This window comes from Megalobrama amblycephala, linkage group LG14 (genome assembly GCF_018812025.1).
Source record: "Megalobrama amblycephala isolate DHTTF-2021 linkage group LG14, ASM1881202v1, whole genome shotgun sequence".
Lineage (NCBI taxonomy): Eukaryota > Metazoa > Chordata > Actinopteri > Cypriniformes > Xenocyprididae > Megalobrama > Megalobrama amblycephala.
The window spans coordinates 18,455,341-18,473,543 of record NC_063057.1 but is presented as its reverse complement, the minus strand read 5'-3'; the positions used below and the strand labels follow the sequence as shown (position 1 = coordinate 18,473,543).

The window sequence follows — 18,203 nt, the reverse complement described above, 5'->3', positions numbered from 1 at the left end:
CTGAGACTAGTATCTATTATAATATCCCTTTAGCTCATTTGAACCCATGATTATATACTAGATAACTGTGCTAGCAACAGCAATATCATTGGTTCAAATGTAAGTCACGTCTACCAAATGCACAAATGTAAATGTAGTAACTACCCCACCCAAGGTAGCTGTCTTTCTGGCTGTTGTCGACATAATGTCAGTCTCTAGAACATTCTCTTTCTCTCTCTCTTTCTCTCTCTCTCTCTATTCCAGCTGGCTCTCACTGAGAATAAAATCATGCTAGAATGATTTCTTCAGCCTCTCTGGGGAGATGGTGTGACCTGGACATTGTAATGTGCCCCAAGGCAAAAGGCCAGTGCAGAAAGGGGTTGACATTTCCAATATGCTACTCGCTTTGGGAGAGGAAGAGGAACAGAGCAAAGGAGATAAGACATAGAGAATGGAAGATGGAGAGGGGGGATGTGAAAGAGTGAAAGCAACAGAAGGCGCAAAATTTAGCAGATAATGAAACGGTGTAGGGCATCATACAGTGTCAGCTTTAAAAGCTTTCCGTTCTCATGTTTGAAACACAGTATTGAGTGTTTGTTTATGTGCTGTCCATCTCACATTGGTAATGGTAGTATACTGTGATTCCATTCAAGACTCCATGGCAACATCACACATTATCTTGTCTCCTCTCCAAATTCTCGGCCATTGTTCTTCGGAGGTGTGAAAAGCTGTGACGTGGAAATCAGAAATAACTGCACATTCTGAAGTTGCTTTTTTGTTCCTTAGCAACCTCCTTTAGGCCTGCTCTAATAACTAAGAGTTAATGATGACGTTTAGCTCTAAATATGAAGGGAGGTGATATGGCCGTTACCTATACAGCTACGCTCCAATACACAGAGCAAATCAATGTACAGAAAGGCCAAATTAGTTCCTTATAGGTTTATGACGTCACTGGAAGGGGCAAGTTCTTATCAATTATGACATCGAGGGATCAATGTTTCCATATTATGTCAATAGTCACTATCATAATCACTTACCAATGTATGTTTTCTTCCTTCTAGGCCGCTAGAGCTTAGGTTTGAGAGGCTTAGAGCACTTGTAGAACATCTGTACTCATCGGTAGCTTTCTTGTGAGGTTCCCTATCTGACTTGGAGGTGTTTGAGACCTCCCTTCTCATCTCAGACTCTGGTTCTTCTTAAGGGATTTTCTGGCTTTGACAGGTTGTGGGTACTTACATAACTGTCTGCAGATCCTGGAGAAACTCTTACATTAGTTCTCTCTTCCTCTGCTTCTTGCGTCTTGCTTTACCCTGTCACGCTCATCTCAAAAGGTGCTCTTCAAAGCCATTTTTTCTTTGCCAAAATGATGAAATGTAGTCTTTGTGTGTATGATTTTTTGGATGCTGGCTAAAACTTGGTATTGATTTAAAGAAAAAACTGTGACAAAAATGCTGCAAATGGCCACTGGAGACATAATTGCTGTAGCTTCAGTCCTACAGACTTGTGAATGGCCTCATCAAGGGAGCCTAGCTCTTAAGCTGTACAATCCCAAGAGACATGGTGAGGTTATTTTAAGGTCATTTAGGAAACAAGGCATAAATCGGGTACAGCGAGTAGATACACAAAGAACAAAAGACAAGACAACACACATGGGGCCTGCAATTTTTTGATAACCTTGACAGCTGTTTGAAACAAGGAATCAGTTGAGACACATCCAGCACTGTAAAAAATTTACCGAATGTGACCTGACTGCTGCCTTTTTTGTAGGTACTATCTTTCTTTGTAAGTTGGCTTTTTGTATGGCTGCCGTCGGAATGACCCCAACCCCCCCTAAAAGAATATTCCTGTTAAGCTCAATTGTCAGCAATAACGTTCTACTTGTCTCTCTTTTTTCTAAAAATCTGGATTACAGTGTTACAGGAGTATAGTTATCACAATGTAATAACATGATTTAAGTAAAAAAAAAATTGCTAACCCTTCCTGTGTAAAGTTATATCCAATTTAACAACTTTTTTTTTTTTTTTATGATGACCTAAACACCTAAAAACCTACAATTTTAACAAAATAATTGTTTTTATGAAACCATATAAGCTTTGCATTTCTTCACATGCTCAAAAACATTGGCTTGGCCCTATTTACCATTGTATGTATGTGCCTCACTGTAACTTCTTTTATTTTTTTCTCCGAGAAAACAAAGGATGAGTCAAAACAGGGCAGGGCGGATGGGCAGCTATGAAAGTCTGATCTCAGGAATGTGTACAGATAAGGAAGGGTAGCAGAAGGACTGTCTGTGTTTGAACACAACAAACAGACTTTCAGAATTACGCTCACATGTTCAATTTACAGCCGACTGTGAGCCAAAGCGGCATTTAATAAGCATCTGGGCATTTTGGCTCAGTCTCCTGTAGGCCAACCTGAGAAGAATCCCTCTTCCCTTTCCACGGAGATCCTATTTGCTGCTATTGTACCACATATAGCAGAGACAGCCTTTGGAAATCACGTTTCATGTTTAAAAATGTTTATATTCACACATCCATTTTACATGCAAAACAATAACCAGATCAAAAACTAAACAGAATTGTAACAGAATTAACCTACTGCGTTTACTATTAGCAAGATTTAAGAAAAGGCTTCATTGCCTATAACAATAGCTTCTCAACATTAACCAATAATCCACAAGGCCTAGATGATGTCAGCCTAAAATCGTTTTAGCATTCCGCAAGATTCTGGAATAACATGCACTGATGAATCATGAACAATAAAGACCAAGTACATGTACTAAGAAACTAAATAGGGTTAATTGTGATTTCATGTTTACTCTAAATTACTGTTAGAGAGAGTCATTATAAACTTCACATTAGTATTGGATTAATGTGTACATGTAGCACAAGAAGTTCATTCTTGTATTGTGCAACATTTAAAGGACCATGTTGAGAAGCTGTCAGGGGTTAAGAGCATTCCTTCAACATCATTTTTTTCCTGGAATTGCCCAGCTCTGATTGCAAAGAGTGGGTTTAAGAGGCATTACTGTATGATTGAGTTCACCCCATGCACTGTTTAAATATTTCTCTGGCCGATTAAGTTTGCTGAACACACAATTTGTATGTAATTAGCAGAGCCGTCAGTGCACAGTAACTTCAGTCTGACACGTCTCTGTTTGAGTTGCCTTGCTTACGATGAAAAAGGAACAAAAGCCTGTGCTGCATCAATTTTATGCAATGTCAACTGCCTTTTGAGAATACAAGATGGCTGCCACCTGAACTAAGTAGATGTTATCTCATGCTAAATTCCATTAAAAATTCGGATAAGGAATTCTACCTGATTTCTCCTTACAAGTATTATATTTACTGGTCGACAAATATTGATTTTTTTGATGGCCGATATCTTAGAGAGCAGGGTGGCTGATGGCTGATATAAAGCAGATATACTATATGAAATATGACTAAAAAGGAAGTAAACATTATAACCAACAGTGCACTCAGTTATCTGATAAGTAGCTTATGTGTGCACTGGGAATTTTTTTCAAATAAAGAAAACAAAGCACTTATTTACATACAACACAATGAGTATGACATGAATACAACAGGATATAGCACAGCATAATTTGAAGGATTTCAAGTTTGTTGTGTGTGTCCAGTGACACACATTCACACTGACCGAACGCTACGCTTTTTATACAATCTACAAATGCACACTTCAGACGATCTCACAGATGTATTCGACAAAGTTTGCAAGGTTTGTAAAAAACTAAAAAAAATTAAATGTTTATCAGATATTCAAAGACTTATTTAAATATGAATGCTTATTTGCTGAATCCTGATGGTAAATGATAAAGAATTATATTATATATTACTTTCTATTACTAATAATAGAAAAGCAAACGCTATAATAGTTTTTCTTATACTGTTTACTTTGTTTAATAGCTCCAACTAATAATTTTAAAATTTATTATACTAATAAACATAAAATCTTGTGGATTTGTCTTTAAAGGTTAATTTTTTGGTTAAAAATCAATAGCTGCATTTCCATTACCCTTCAAACGGCACAAATTAAAGTTGCAAATTGAAAATACGCCCAATGGAAACACATAGATTTCAAAAACTCGTACATCACAAAAAAAGTTTTTACACTTGCATGAGGTGTTTTTTCAGCTAATTAGAAAAAGGAATATTTCACAAAAGTGCAATGAAAACAGGGGTTTTTTTCACATTTACAGATCACCTGGCGTACGTGAAAGATGATAATTTAAAAAAAAAGGCGTGGTAGCCTATGTTTGGACACGAAGACGAGACAGAGTTCTTTATTAAACTCATAAAAGGCAAAAGAATCATGGGAATACTGGATTCTAAACAAAGAAATGCCACAATTTATCAAGAGCTTGAAGCAGATAGGAGGGAGAAACGCCCAGAAACCCCTCGTACATGGCCGCTCCCAATTATAAGGGGCTTTCCTTGCCATTAATGCTTGGATAACACGCCAGCATCTCCTATGATTAAGCATAATGGGAAATGCAGTGGCTGCGATATGCTTAAACCTACTAACATCCGTTGGCATAAGTTTTGGAATGACTTATCGCAAGAGGAAAAAAATATGTTTAACTCACATAACATCAGTTAATGGAAACGGCATCATTTTGCAATAGTTTTTTTATCGACATTTAGAAAATATCGCAAAAGTTTTGCACAAATCTGTAATGGAAATCTGACTAATTACCCCATGGAGAAAACAAAAAGAATTTTTACTTCCAGAATTTGACTTTTGATCTCTGTTGCCATTGTATTACACTTTTACAAACAGAAAGTTAGCAATTCTGATGTTCTGAGCTGAATGGAGGGCATCATTGGTCCAACTAAGCTATGAGTAAGTGAGATGGATTGCTTACCCTCCATATGGTGTCATTTACTGTGCATTGGATGTTGTGACAGAAGGGTTTGTCTGTGCTTGCTTGCGTTATATTGAATTACTATAGGACTGTTCATAAATATGTTCAATTCTTTTAGAAAATTTCTATAGTTGCCCTGGTTTTATTGGTTTGATCCTCATACAGTACGAAAAAGGAAGTCTACAGCTTCTGTGCTTCCCGAATACATATTAAAGGCTAGACCTAATCCTCAAGCACACCACCTACACTGCATGTTCAACGGTGGGAAAAGGATTTAGATGACAGTTACTACCCAAAATGAGTATACTGCTTTTTCACACATACTTGCACAAATATTGTCAGCGACGCATACGGCAACCCTTCCATCTGCACAAATCCAGTTATTTTTGCGTCTCTCTTATGTGATTTAGAATACTTTACACTAACCAAATGTTACTTTGCATTAATGTGGTGCTTCTTTGAAAGCGCCTGGAGCCTGCGATGATGTGTATGACTCACCGGTGGCTGATCTTAGCGCAATTTGAGAAAAAAAAAGAAAAGAAAAAAACCTGCCCTAGATATTTCATACAGTTCAAGAACAGATTAAGATACTCTTGCTTTGATCCCTCTAATGCAACATCCCAAAACATTTCTGCTGTGCTACCATGGATAAAATGATTAGGTTGCGATGGGCATAGGTCAGCTCACTGTGTGGGTTGGTTCTCTCCTCTACTCCTCCCTTCTTTTTCTCCTTTTTTTCTGCTCTTGAATGCTTTCTATACCTACCTTGGAGAAGATGAGGGCTATGACTTTGCAGGTCTGACAGAAGTAAAAATAGTGGTAAGCCTCTTTGAAATTTAAAAGGTGAGAGATCATGTCCATTACATAAGAGAGCAGACCAATACATAGACATCCCAAGCTAGGTTATGTCCAGCCATTTTAGGTTCAAAAAATAATATTCTTAATTAGAATCTTTCTCCTGTTATTCAGTCAAATATCTAAACATCCTTAAAACAAGACATCCTTGAACTGAAAGAAAAATTACAGACTACTACTAAACTATACTAATACTAATACTAAAATATTAAGTATTTTCAATATAAGCCTTGAATATGAGTGCAGTTTATTTAAACCCATTTCTAGATAAATAAAGTACTTTATTTATTATAATTGTGACTTTATATTGTACAACTCCAATTTTGTCAATTTGAAATGTATATAAAATTTTTGACGGTCAGGTTTAGGGGTGGCGTTAGGCGTTAAGTTTTTTTTTCTTTCTAAAAATCATGTTTCTGTATAAAAATATAATAATACTTATATATGTGTTGACATTTTTATTGGAAAACAAGACAAGGATGGTTAAGAATACAATTTTTTTTTGCAGCATTGGTCCAGGGTGAGATTATGTTATGGGAGGCAACAGCTGGCCATTTAATAAAATATTGTTAACATTGTATAAATTAATAAGCCAACCAAAAACGTTGGCATAAAATTGACATAATCAAAACCTATAATTTGCCATTTCAATGATACTAGCTTCTGCCCAAACTTATCAGTAGATGAGTTGCATGCAAAACATATCCAGAGCAACATATTTCTGTATGCATCAAAATGCAAGCTGTGTTGACTCACAGCAGAGACAATCATTGACAGAGACAGCTTGCATAAATATGTTGCGTGTTAGTATGCAGTGCCCTTTCTGTATGGCTTCAATTTCATTGAACAAAAAGATAGTATCTGCTGAGATTCAGGTATTTTCGTGACGGACAGCACTCCGCATTGCCACTGAGATGATGGGCAGCTCTGGAGATCAATGCAAGCATCTGACTTCAAAGCCCCTGGAGGCTGGTTGGCATTCATCGTGACCAACTCGCAGTGGAGCAGCCACAGAGCATTGGAGAGGATGAAAACAACTTGCGAGTCACATGCTGCTAGAAGCAGAGTTAGGTCGGTGAGGTCTTAAAGCTCCTCAAATTACCAATACTGCCGACTCCAGCTCACCAATCCTAATTGGAATCAAAGTATATGTGCTTTTTTGATTTATCCACCCTGTCTAAATAATCAGCACCGGTGGGCATTCTATAATTGCTGAAGGGATGCGAATAGCCTGCTCTATTAGTCTTCATTTCGTTTAAGTGGCAAAATGCCATTACGTGTGTAGCTCAGGATAAATTCCATCCCGTCTTGTTTTCGAATGGAGGAGCTTTCATATGCTGATAGTCAAGGTGCCACTCACCTTATTTGGCCTGAGAATACGTATTTGTGGGCATGCAGTGGAGTACATCGTCTTGATGTCTAGCAGATTGTAGTGGACTCTTGCTTTCCCATGGGTAATTTGCAGTGTTTGTTTTTCTCTTTCAGAGGTCTAGCTGAAATGTGTGACCAATGCTTTCCCCTGCTTCCTTTAAACAGCACTGACAGAGAATCATGGGAAATCCAAGTCTCTGATTTGGGTAATGTCTGAGAGTGATGGGTGTGCGTATGTGTGTGTGTCATCTAATGCCAAGCTTCCCAAAGCCTCAGTTGGTCTCTCTCGGGATAAACATCATAACGTAGAGGAGACATACGGATGAACGTGCCTAGCAGCTCATATAGGCTGGATCTAAAAATGTCCAGTCTGCCATTGGCCTTTCACTTTAGCTCAACAGAAATGGAGCAAAAAGAGCATGTAAAAGCAGGAGATCACCTGACCTGAAGTCACTGCCATAACTGAGTGAACGTGAGACCTTTGGACATTCTCTAAGCCCCCCTGCTGGCTCCACTTCACTGACAGGCGGCGGAATATCTGTGTCACATGGCTCTGTTACCATGGAGAAATTGGCATGAAAGTGATACTGTTAGCATCAGTCTGAAAAGCCATGTTAGGTTTCTGTTCTAATTATAAATGGATGTAAAATGTGTCCCTGACACTAACATCATCACTGCTCCATTGTACAATAACATGAGATCAGGCATAAAAAGAAAATGAGATGAGAATAATTAAACCACAGAAGTAGACCTCTCAATTTCTGTGCAAGCAGGGTCTACAATTAACTTTGTGCCACACTGGCCAACAGTGGGAGAACTGAGAACATTTACTTGTCATGCTTATATTATATTATATTATATTATATTATATTATATTATATTATATTATATTATATTATATTATATTATATTATATTATATTATATTATATTATATTAAATTAATCGACCTCAAATATGGCTTATCATTTGAAACATGTAAGTAGTAGGAACTTTACATGGCTGCTCGCTCTAACGTTAACCTAGGTAAATAAGTGCTAATATTAGGTGCATATCCAAGTATTTGTGCGGAGTGTGGAAACTTAAGTATAGTGCGCTGACTGCAAAACATGGAGGTGCTGGTGTGATCACTTACATTTTTTCCTGATAACAGTGAAAACAACTTAAAATACTCCGTCATTGTTGGTCATGCAGATAAGAGTAATACATCATTCAAAACTGTCTGCTTTCATTTCTGTAAACTCACAATAACAAGAAAACATTGTGCCTTTGTAAAATAAAGAAAACAAACAGGATGCGCTTCATCACAAAAATAAACCGAAACTCAACATATAGGCTATATTATATATTTTTTTCAGGCACATTTTACCAATTCCAAACCACATCAATCTTAATAACTACTTTTAATTTGTGATCATGCCTTAACTTTGTTCTTTCTAGAATTGCATTAGTATTGCATCATTCTCATGTGCATTTAATAATTTTCGACTTTTTAGTCTGAGTTCAAACTGTTTTTTTTTGGCTCATTTTACCTGCAAAAGAAAACCTGCCTAATAATTCTGCACACAGAACACACACAAGGCATTTTCATTTCCAGCCTTCATGAACAATTATATATCACTTATAAATGATTAACTAAAAAATTAAAGGGTTAGTTGACCCAAAAATGAAAATTATGTCATTAATTACTCACCCTCATGTCGTTCCAAACCCGTAAGACCTCCGTTCATCTTCGGAACACAGTTTAAGATATTTTATATTTAGTCCGATAGCTTTCTGTCCCTCCATTGAAAATGTATGTACGGTATACTGTCCATGTCCAGAAAGATAATAAAAACATCATCAAAGTAGTCCATGTGACATCAGTAGGTCAGTTAGAATTTGTTGAAGCATCAAAAATACATGTTGGTCCAAAAATAACAAAAACTACGACTTAATTCAGCATTGTATTCTCTTCTGGAATCCTTTCCATTGAACTGATTCCACTGAATTGATTCCATTGAATCCTTTCATCTGTCGGCGTTGGTAATGCACTTTTACATCGCCGTGGTTGTTTTTGGCGATTAGGACATCCATGACATGCACACTTACGCACCATTTTAAAAAATATAGCAATACCAAAATACAAACAATGTAGAATAGCTTTAATACAGCGCTTGTCTCCCTCAGACTGTAAACGAAGCTCTGGCGCACCAGATAACACGTAAGCAGCGTCTTTGCGGAGTTGTGAACCACACTCCGGAGCAGAAGGGGGCGGTAATGCACCAATAAGCTGGATGGCAACCGCCGTAAAACAGGAAAGAAGAATAAGAAGCAGAGTCGTGAACGCGGATTGACAACAGACCCGTAAGAGAATACAATGCTGAATAAAGTCGTAGTTTTTGTTATTTTTGGACCAAAATGTATTTTCGATGCTTCACAATGTCGCGGATGTCCTAATAGCCAAAAACAACCACGGCGACGTAAAAGTGCATTACCAACGCCGACAGATGAAAGGATTCAATGGAATCAATTCAATGGAATCAATTCAATGGAATCAATTCAATGAAAAGGATTCCGGAAGAGAAGACAATGCTGAATAAAGTCGTAGTTTTTGTTATTTTTGGACCAAAATGTATTTTTGATGCTTCAGCAAATTCTAACTAACCCACTGATGTCACATGGACTACTTTGATGATGTTTTTATTACCTTTCTGGACATGGACAGTATACCGTAACATACATTTTCAATGGAGGGACAGAAAGCTCTCGGACTAAATCTTAAATTTCTTAAACTGTATTCCGAAGATGAACGGAGGTCTTACGGGTTTGGAACGACATGAGGGTGAGACATTAATGACATAATTTTCATTTTTGGGTGAACTAACCCTTTAATAGTAGTTATTAAGATTGATGTGGTTTGGAATTGGTAAAATGTGCTTGGAAAAAAATATGATCAGACAATAAACTTGCATAATAATTATGCATGCAGTGTATATGTGGGTTAGTGTGGCACTGTGATATGTCTGTAATAGTCTTATGCAACAGTAATATGTAATAGGATTCCCTAAATAAGTCCTTATTCAACACTTCTGTCAGTAGTCTCACCACTTTGTTATTCTAGATGTAAAGTGTGACATGCTAAAACCCTAGATGGTGTCTAACCATCAGGCAATCTGCCATTTGTGGAAGACCTACCAAAACTTCTTGGTTTATAGTATACTATTATTAGTCCTACATAAAACATTGATCAGATGATCATATTAAGATATGCTAATTCAGCCTCAAAGTTCAGGTTTGTCACCTTTCTACTAGTTAAGACATCATAAACATCTAACACGTTTTCCTGTTAATAATCCCACTTATAGTTGCAGCATTTCACGTCTAATTTCTTATTAGAGGTCACACAACAGGATTACCAATCCAACATGCATTGCTGCATCCATATACCCCTTGGCATGTCTGTCTTACATACCCATCTGTCAGCTGTTGATAGTCCTATGCTAAAGACAGTCCTATGCAAAACTCAGTCCCTTAATTTCCTCTTAATGGACCGACGCCTTAATGTGAGTCATGTGCCAAAAGCTGTGATACATCCATGACAAGGTTATTAAAGGAACAATCTGAGAATTCGCCGGGCAGAAATCGAGAGACGAACCGGAGATGTGAAATTGCTTCTGGTATGACTGTGGTCATATCAGCTTGGGCGCTTCGCTGATTAACGAATTAGAGAAGAAACGAAATAGTATAATGTGATGGATTAAAAGAGGAACATTGGGCATAGCCTGTGCTGTTAGGAACAGGCCTAAAAAAAAGCAGCCTTATCTGTCGAGAAAATGAGGGAGACGGGCTAGTGATGGTAATATGCTGTTTAAAGTGTGGCAAAAGAGAGGGAGCGAGAGTAAAGAGAGGGAAGAGAGTTGCTTGCGGAATGGGGGTACTAAAAGCCTGCACAAAGTGCCCCTAATGCACTCCAGAGAGGGATGATGTACGCCTTGTTATAGCACTGAGGGCGAGACGTAGCATGCTAACAGCACTGTAAAAGCTCCAAATATCCAAATATCCCTAGAATGGTCCTCCCCTCCATTATTGGACCTCACATCACCCAATTATTTCGATCTGTAATCGGATGCCTGGCTATAGACAGATGAAAGACAGGCTGAGGAGGCCAGTGTGTTGATTATTTTCACAGATGGATTGATTTCTCTCATATTTCTCTTGATTGTTCTCTATTGATTTAGATGTGCTTTGCATAACAATATTTCCGACAACTTTAAATGAGTTTCCTGGGGCTTTGCTCTCCGCATGGGTGTTCTGATTAGTGAGGGCCGCTTGAGTGGCTTGTCAATCTATCCCGTCGTCAAGGAGAGGCCAACAAGGTGCCTTCGCTTTGTAGAGAATTTATGCTTGCTGACTCTCAGAAAGTGAAAAGATGTCATCTATCGCTGAGGGAGGCAATAAATAAAAATATCAAAGCGTGACCGCGGGGTTGCCTGGTTGAGCCAATCGCTCAAGCTTGAGTTTATTCGCCATAATCCTCCATTTCCATGCTCAATGCACTGTGTCTTCTCTCATGACGGTACAGTTACCCAAAGCCACATCTGGAATGGAGCGTGAACGTCAAATACCCCCTCAGGTTCTATAAAAATGCTTGGATGACCTAGGCCAGGGTTTCTCAAACTCTAACCAACGCATTTTGGACATTGCCAATATTCAGCACACCTGATTCAGCTCATTAGTCACTCTGTGGAGGTCCTCTTTATTCTATGAACTAAATTGGGTGTGCTCGAGGAGTCAGACCCCTAAAACGTGCAATGCAGGTGGGCCCTTACAGAAATATTGAAAAATCCTGACCCAGACTAATCAGCAGTATGGAGTAAACTGAAATCCGATTGAGATTTCACTCTTAGGAAAGAGCAAAAGGGCTTAGGCTTAGTACTTGAGGTCAACCTCAGCTTGCCTCATATCCTCCGAATGGCCTTCCTGACAAATCCGGCCAGGCCCTTTGTCTCTTACACCAGCATGGGTGCAGCGTTTAAGTTTTTACGGCGAGTGACATGGTTGGATTATCTGTCTAGGAAATCGGGAGAGGATTAGGGCAGGGCGGGAATCGTGGGTAATACACTGCTATCAAAAACAAGCATGGCAGAGACAGAGATACGGAGACGATGAGGAAAGTGATGGGATTCAGAGGTGACTTCTCTCAACACATTGTACAGCTCAGGGGTGGGATTATAAAGCAATTAGCAGCACTGGCGGTGATTAATACTGTGGCTAATAGGATGAGGCTGAAGATCGGATGGGGGAAGGGTGGTACCGAGCGCAAGAAACCTGGACGAAGACAAGCACAGTGCATCAATCACAGATGACAGCTGGGACAGGGTCCAGGAGCTCCATTCATCATGAGAGAGCGAGGGACACATACAACTCAGCAAAGTAGCAGTGGAAACATTAATTACTAGATGCTTCAGTCATCCCTGACACCTCTGATTGTAAACTGGAGTCAGGCATTTAACTTGAATCAGTTGAAAATCAAGATGATGGCATTAGAAAGATGGATGGGCTTGTTTTAACAGAAATTTCTCATAATAAAGTGCTGTATTCAGACTTTTACAATAAATCAATGCATAGGTAATTTTCTGACTGTCATTAAGCTGGGAAAACTTATAAGAAATGTTTTTTCACTATTTAATGTTCTACTTATCAAAACCAAGTAGCCTATACATTTCATCAAGTTAGTGTTTTATGCATTTCTACATTTATTCCAAAATAATAACTAAAGACAGTAACAATTTAAACATAATATATTATCTTTTTAATAGTCAACTTATTTACAGCAGTCATCAAGCTTGTACACACTGGTCACAGACTGACACGAAGATTTACCTTTAATTTCACCAAGCTGATTGCTCACTAAAACCCCCCCACAGTCATCATGTTGTCAGGCCATTTAAAGTTTGAAATATCCATTTTGTCATATCCATTCACAACCGATCATATCCAATCATAGCGCGATGGAGGCATTGCCTCCTCTCACGTGACTTTCCCCCATTCATTCTCAATTACCCCCCACTAAACCCACCGCATGCTTCGGGGGCTCTGTTATAAGTCAATGAGGGGAGAGGAGGCATGCCTCCTGCTGTAACTTTACCTGCGGGTGTTGCCGTTGGACAATTTCACTTTATAAAAGCGAGTGACCTTAACACTGTCTACAGCCAGACGCAACTTTTGTCGAGTCGCATCGTGCCGCAACAGCTAAAAGCTGTCTACACTGAACGCAACAAACCGACTGTTGCAAAGCCCTTGGACTACGTCAGAAATAGATCGGGGAATCCGTTTACTGTCAGGAATATTTTATGTCGCATCACGCCGCACCGCATCCAGTGAAGACAATATCACCGATTATAATGGGTTTATTATCTTTTGATGCGTCATGCTGCTCGCGCCTGGCATAGACACCGTGTAACACTTTTTATGTCCCATTTTGTAATATTTGCGTTGTTATATTTTAGTAATATTTATTATTTTCTCATCCAGTTTTTTTGAGGAGACACTGCCTCCCTTGCCGATATCAATTAATCAATCAATCAATCAATCAATTTATTCACATTGCAGTACATGCTGGAAACCATTGTGCCAGCACATTACTCTGGACATCATATTACTGCTTTTAATCTGTAATTTTGCATGTACACACAGATCATGCAACTCTTCTCTGTAAAGTCACACTACATACTTAATTGCTAATTATTTAATGAAAATAAATATACAGCTGCTACTATAAAACACACAGCTTAATATGGCAACTTGTAGCCAGTAATATGCTGTAAATTCACACACAAAAACTGTTTACAGTGATGAGAAAAAAGACAGAAAGATACCATGCTATGAGCACTTGAATTCTGCTCTGTGATTGATCATATCAGTTGAAATCTTATAGACTAAGTTCAAAGTATAGCTTTATCTTAAATTCCCAGACAAATTGTTGTTCTTTGCAGTTTCTGAAAGATCTACAATACAATTGCACTGTGTATCTTCAAAGTTGTAGTGCAACATGAACAACACTATACGAATGCTGATAAGATTCTTGAGAACAAAAAGCACAGTACCTACAGAAACCACAGCCGTCTCTTTCTTTTCTTCTCCGGTTTTTCCTTTGTGTTCACTGGAAGGAGAGGAGAAAAGATCACATTAGCACAACACTGGCTCAGAGATGGCCATCTCCACCACACATTATCATCTCAGCCTCAGGGCAGCGCATAAAGTCATGAGGGTGTCCAGCAATGGACCCAAAGGATGCTGCCATTTGCTTTAAAGAGTGTAGAAAAACAGGAAATGATCAGGTTGCAAAGCAGGCCAAGGCACAACTACAGACTTAGAGGTTTATCAAACTATACAGGGGGAATTAAGGTAAACTGGGCAAGTTTTGTCAACCATCTCAACTGATCATCTCAACTCAAACTATCAGCAAGTACATTTGTATGAGTATATCCACTAATCCATAAACAGTGACATAAGGCAGAAAATAATTCCCAACAGAAATGACTATCACATACTTTACTCTGACTATTCAATTAAAGATGTTTTGAATAACAGCTTTAAAGTAGCCTGAAGGCAGAGCTGTACAGTGTGCCGGTCTGATGTTCATTAATTAGCACAGCTCTAAATAAAACAGACTGTTCATTGTAAAATTGAATTACAATGTCTGAATGTCCACGTGAAGACCTGTGCAGAGGAAGTCACCTTAAATTAAATATGAAGGAGAAGTAGGTCTGAGCTCTGGAGAGTTAATGGCAATTTAATATTCTGTTAATTATAAAGTGCACAGTCTTGTGTTCCAAAATTGAAAATATTCAAGGAAAGGTAAAAGAAAAGCTTTGTTAAAACCAACCTATAACACAGACCACATATACAGATATCAAACTTAAATGCATTTTTCATTTTATAATATGTATAATTATATAGTATCCATATATAGTATTTAATATAGTATTTATATTTACTTTTACCCATTTAGAGTTTTTTTTTTTTTTTTTTTTTCTCATTTGAAAATAATTTCTTCTTGCCTTAAAATGGTTTGAGTGTAACTCTACACCCTTGTTTCATTTAGTATATGAGGAACCATGAATATGCAAATTAGTCTCCACCTCCAATAAATCGCACCAGCTCAGACTTCCTGATCCATTCGGTCAGCTGTAATAAACGCTACACAATGCCAAGTGGAAATATTTTTTTAATTCAGCCATTTTTGTCTGAACCAGAAACTGATTCAGAAGAAGAAGAGGAAGAAGAAGTTGATGCATCAGAATGGTAATGCGTTTTATGTATCAATCTCTACAACATCGGACACATAACAGCTATTGATATGATCAGCCTTTGGCTTGACTAGGTTATCAAACAGCTATTAATGTGTTGCTAATGTTACACAAACCATGTTCCTGTTCACCCTCTAAAAATCTGCATCCTTAGAAAAGCTTTGAACATCACAGAAAGTCAGTGCGAAAAGCCCCGCCCCACAAGTTGAAGAGATTTGTTTTTGGTTCACTGCAGTTTTAAGGAGAAAATACTCAGTGTTGACTGATGGTTTGTCTTAAAGCATATTAAAAACACCACATGGACATATAAACAACATTAAAAACTTGATTTTCACCACAGGGGGTCTTTTTAATTAATATCGCCAAACATATAAAAGAAGCTTTTTGTTTGTACAGTTTCTTTAACAGCACAGATATGAACAAAATTGCCTGACCTAAATGTGCAAGAATGTGGAATTTCTTACACAATATTTGACAATAATTTCATAATTTACATGGCTGCAGTGCTCGCAGTGTATTAAACCCGTGGATTTCTCTACTCCCCCTCAACATTCATTCTTTGTTCCCTTCTCTCTCTTTCTCTAATATAATTACATTTTATTTTCCCCCTGTTGCAGATGATGCCACTCTTCATTATTTAACTTCCAGAAAGCATTTTGAGACTCAAGTGATAAACACGCAGACACTAATTCTAGACAATTTACTACCATTTAGTATGATTTATTATACACCGCTGACCACCAACAGGAGTATTCAATTAATAAAGCAGAGCTGTACGCTTGCCAAGTCTATCAATGCCCTTCTCGAACAGACAATTTTCACCTCTATATTTCTTGTGCAAATTCTGTAAAATACTTTCCATTTGATGGTTAAATCCACAAATGTCTACAACCAGGAAAATACAGTAGCTCTTTATAGTCAAGAAAACACTTATAATTTTCCATTTACTTAATGAGATAAATGGACAATCAAATAACAAAAACCAAATTAAATCACTCTGAATACACTCTTGCTGTGTGTGGATCAGGTTTCGCTTTAACAGTATGATCTCTACTCCTTAATAAGAACACTGTTTAAAGGCATTTACATGAGCTGCACGTTGTTAGGTTATTAAGAATAATTGGTGTAAGATCATGCATATAAACATACTTATCTTTCGTTTTGATGATGTGAAGAGGTGAAAGATGTCATATGTTCTTACATGTGTAGCAATATACTATCTAATCAAAATAAATAAATAAATAAAATATCGCCGCCTTGCTTATCAGTGATGAATATACTGTCTTAGATGTATTTCACTTCAAAAATGGTTAATTTAACATTTAAATGCTTTTAATCAATGTAATCCAGTAAAACTGAATGTCTCTAAAGTACAAATTAAATACATTACCAGAGGCTACCACTGAACTTAATCAAAGCATCAAAACGTATCTGCATAGGTCTTTCAGGAGAGAGAGAGAGAGAGAGAGAGAGAGAGAGAGAGAGAGAGAGAGAGAAAAAGGAGAATGCCACTTTTCGGCAAAATGTCTAAAACGTGTGACTCAGATTTGCAAGAAACAATAATGTTTTATGCATTAGTTTTTTGCATGAGTTTTAATAAAACCTTCTTCTAACTTTATTGGATATAGAGTTAATATTTAGGCTTGATTCCCTACTGAAAGAAACAACCTCATCATTGTAATGAAGTGTCTAATTTGCTACAGAGTGGCAACAATACCACACTTTCTGTGTCAAGAACTTTCTTTCTTTGACATTTCATATTCACCACCCCTCGCTGATACACTGCGTGATCCGCTCTCATGACTCAGCTTCAAATTTGCCTCACAAAGGCCAAAAGCCAATGCTTTTAAAGCTCATCTTGCATGGTGAAGGCAGCTACAGTAAGTAAAGGGTAATGACTAAGCCACAACATTTAGCATTGGAGCCCCTGTTGGTTTTACTCAACAAAACTGAAGAACAACAAAACCAAACAATGGCCATATTGTGGAGGCTTAGACTGGATAGCCACACATTCCACTTATTGTCAGAGAGAAAGTTTTTTAATTTATGGAGGATCAGTGCGCCAAGGTGACCTAGTGCTCATTAGAGAGAGCAGTAAAAAGCACATTGGACAGATGGGAGGCCACCTGTTAAAAAGCAGTTTCATGACCACAATTTTATTCTGCATTACTTTCAGCCCACCACATCATTTAAATACAAGATCGCTCTATAAAAGTTCAGGCTTTTCAAAATGGTCCTCCAACATAAGAGGCCCACTTTTCAAACTAATGGTAATTATACAATTTGAAACGCCTTTTATCATGACAGAAACATGGCTTAGTTTTGGATGCAACAAAAAGTCGCTTATACTGACAGGTGGTATCATTTAGAAACAAAGATCACAAAGGAAAAATCTCTTTAAAAATGTAGATTAAAACACAGGTTCTCAGAAATTTAGTTTTTGGGTCCGTGTACATTCGGATAATTTGTTTTCTCGTTTTTGTCTTTTATCACATATTCGACCCTTCTCATGAACATACATAAACTAATCTATCTTACGTTGTTTTTTCATATTTTTATTTTCAGCGTACTTTGTTCTAATATACCAAATGGAAACAATAAAACCAAAATGGATAAAGAGCTTGAATCTTCGATCTCTACATGGGTGGGAATGAATGCCCTTTTCTATTATTCTATTCTATTGTCTGATGTTTGGTTGACCAATCAGAGACGTTTTATTCCCACGCATTTAGAGATCGAATATTCAGGCTGTTCATTCATTCTGGTTTATTGTGTTTGCATTTGGTGAATTATTACAAAGTCTGATGTATAAAAACAACAACA

At 37.7% G+C, this 18,203-nt stretch overlaps 1 protein-coding gene across 2 annotated transcripts in view; it reads right to left on the bottom strand.

Annotated features, from left to right (window-relative positions):
• syt1a (synaptotagmin Ia) overlaps positions 1-18,203 on the bottom strand; it is a 212,027-nt gene that overhangs the window by 114,224 nt on the left and 79,600 nt on the right. The window contains exon 2 of one of the 2 annotated variants that reach the window (XM_048154652.1): positions 14,175-14,230. The gene's annotated coding sequence lies outside the window, so the exon portion shown is untranslated. The remainder of the gene's footprint in view (positions 1-14,174; positions 14,231-18,203) is intronic. The other variant, XM_048154653.1, reaches the window with a different exon arrangement.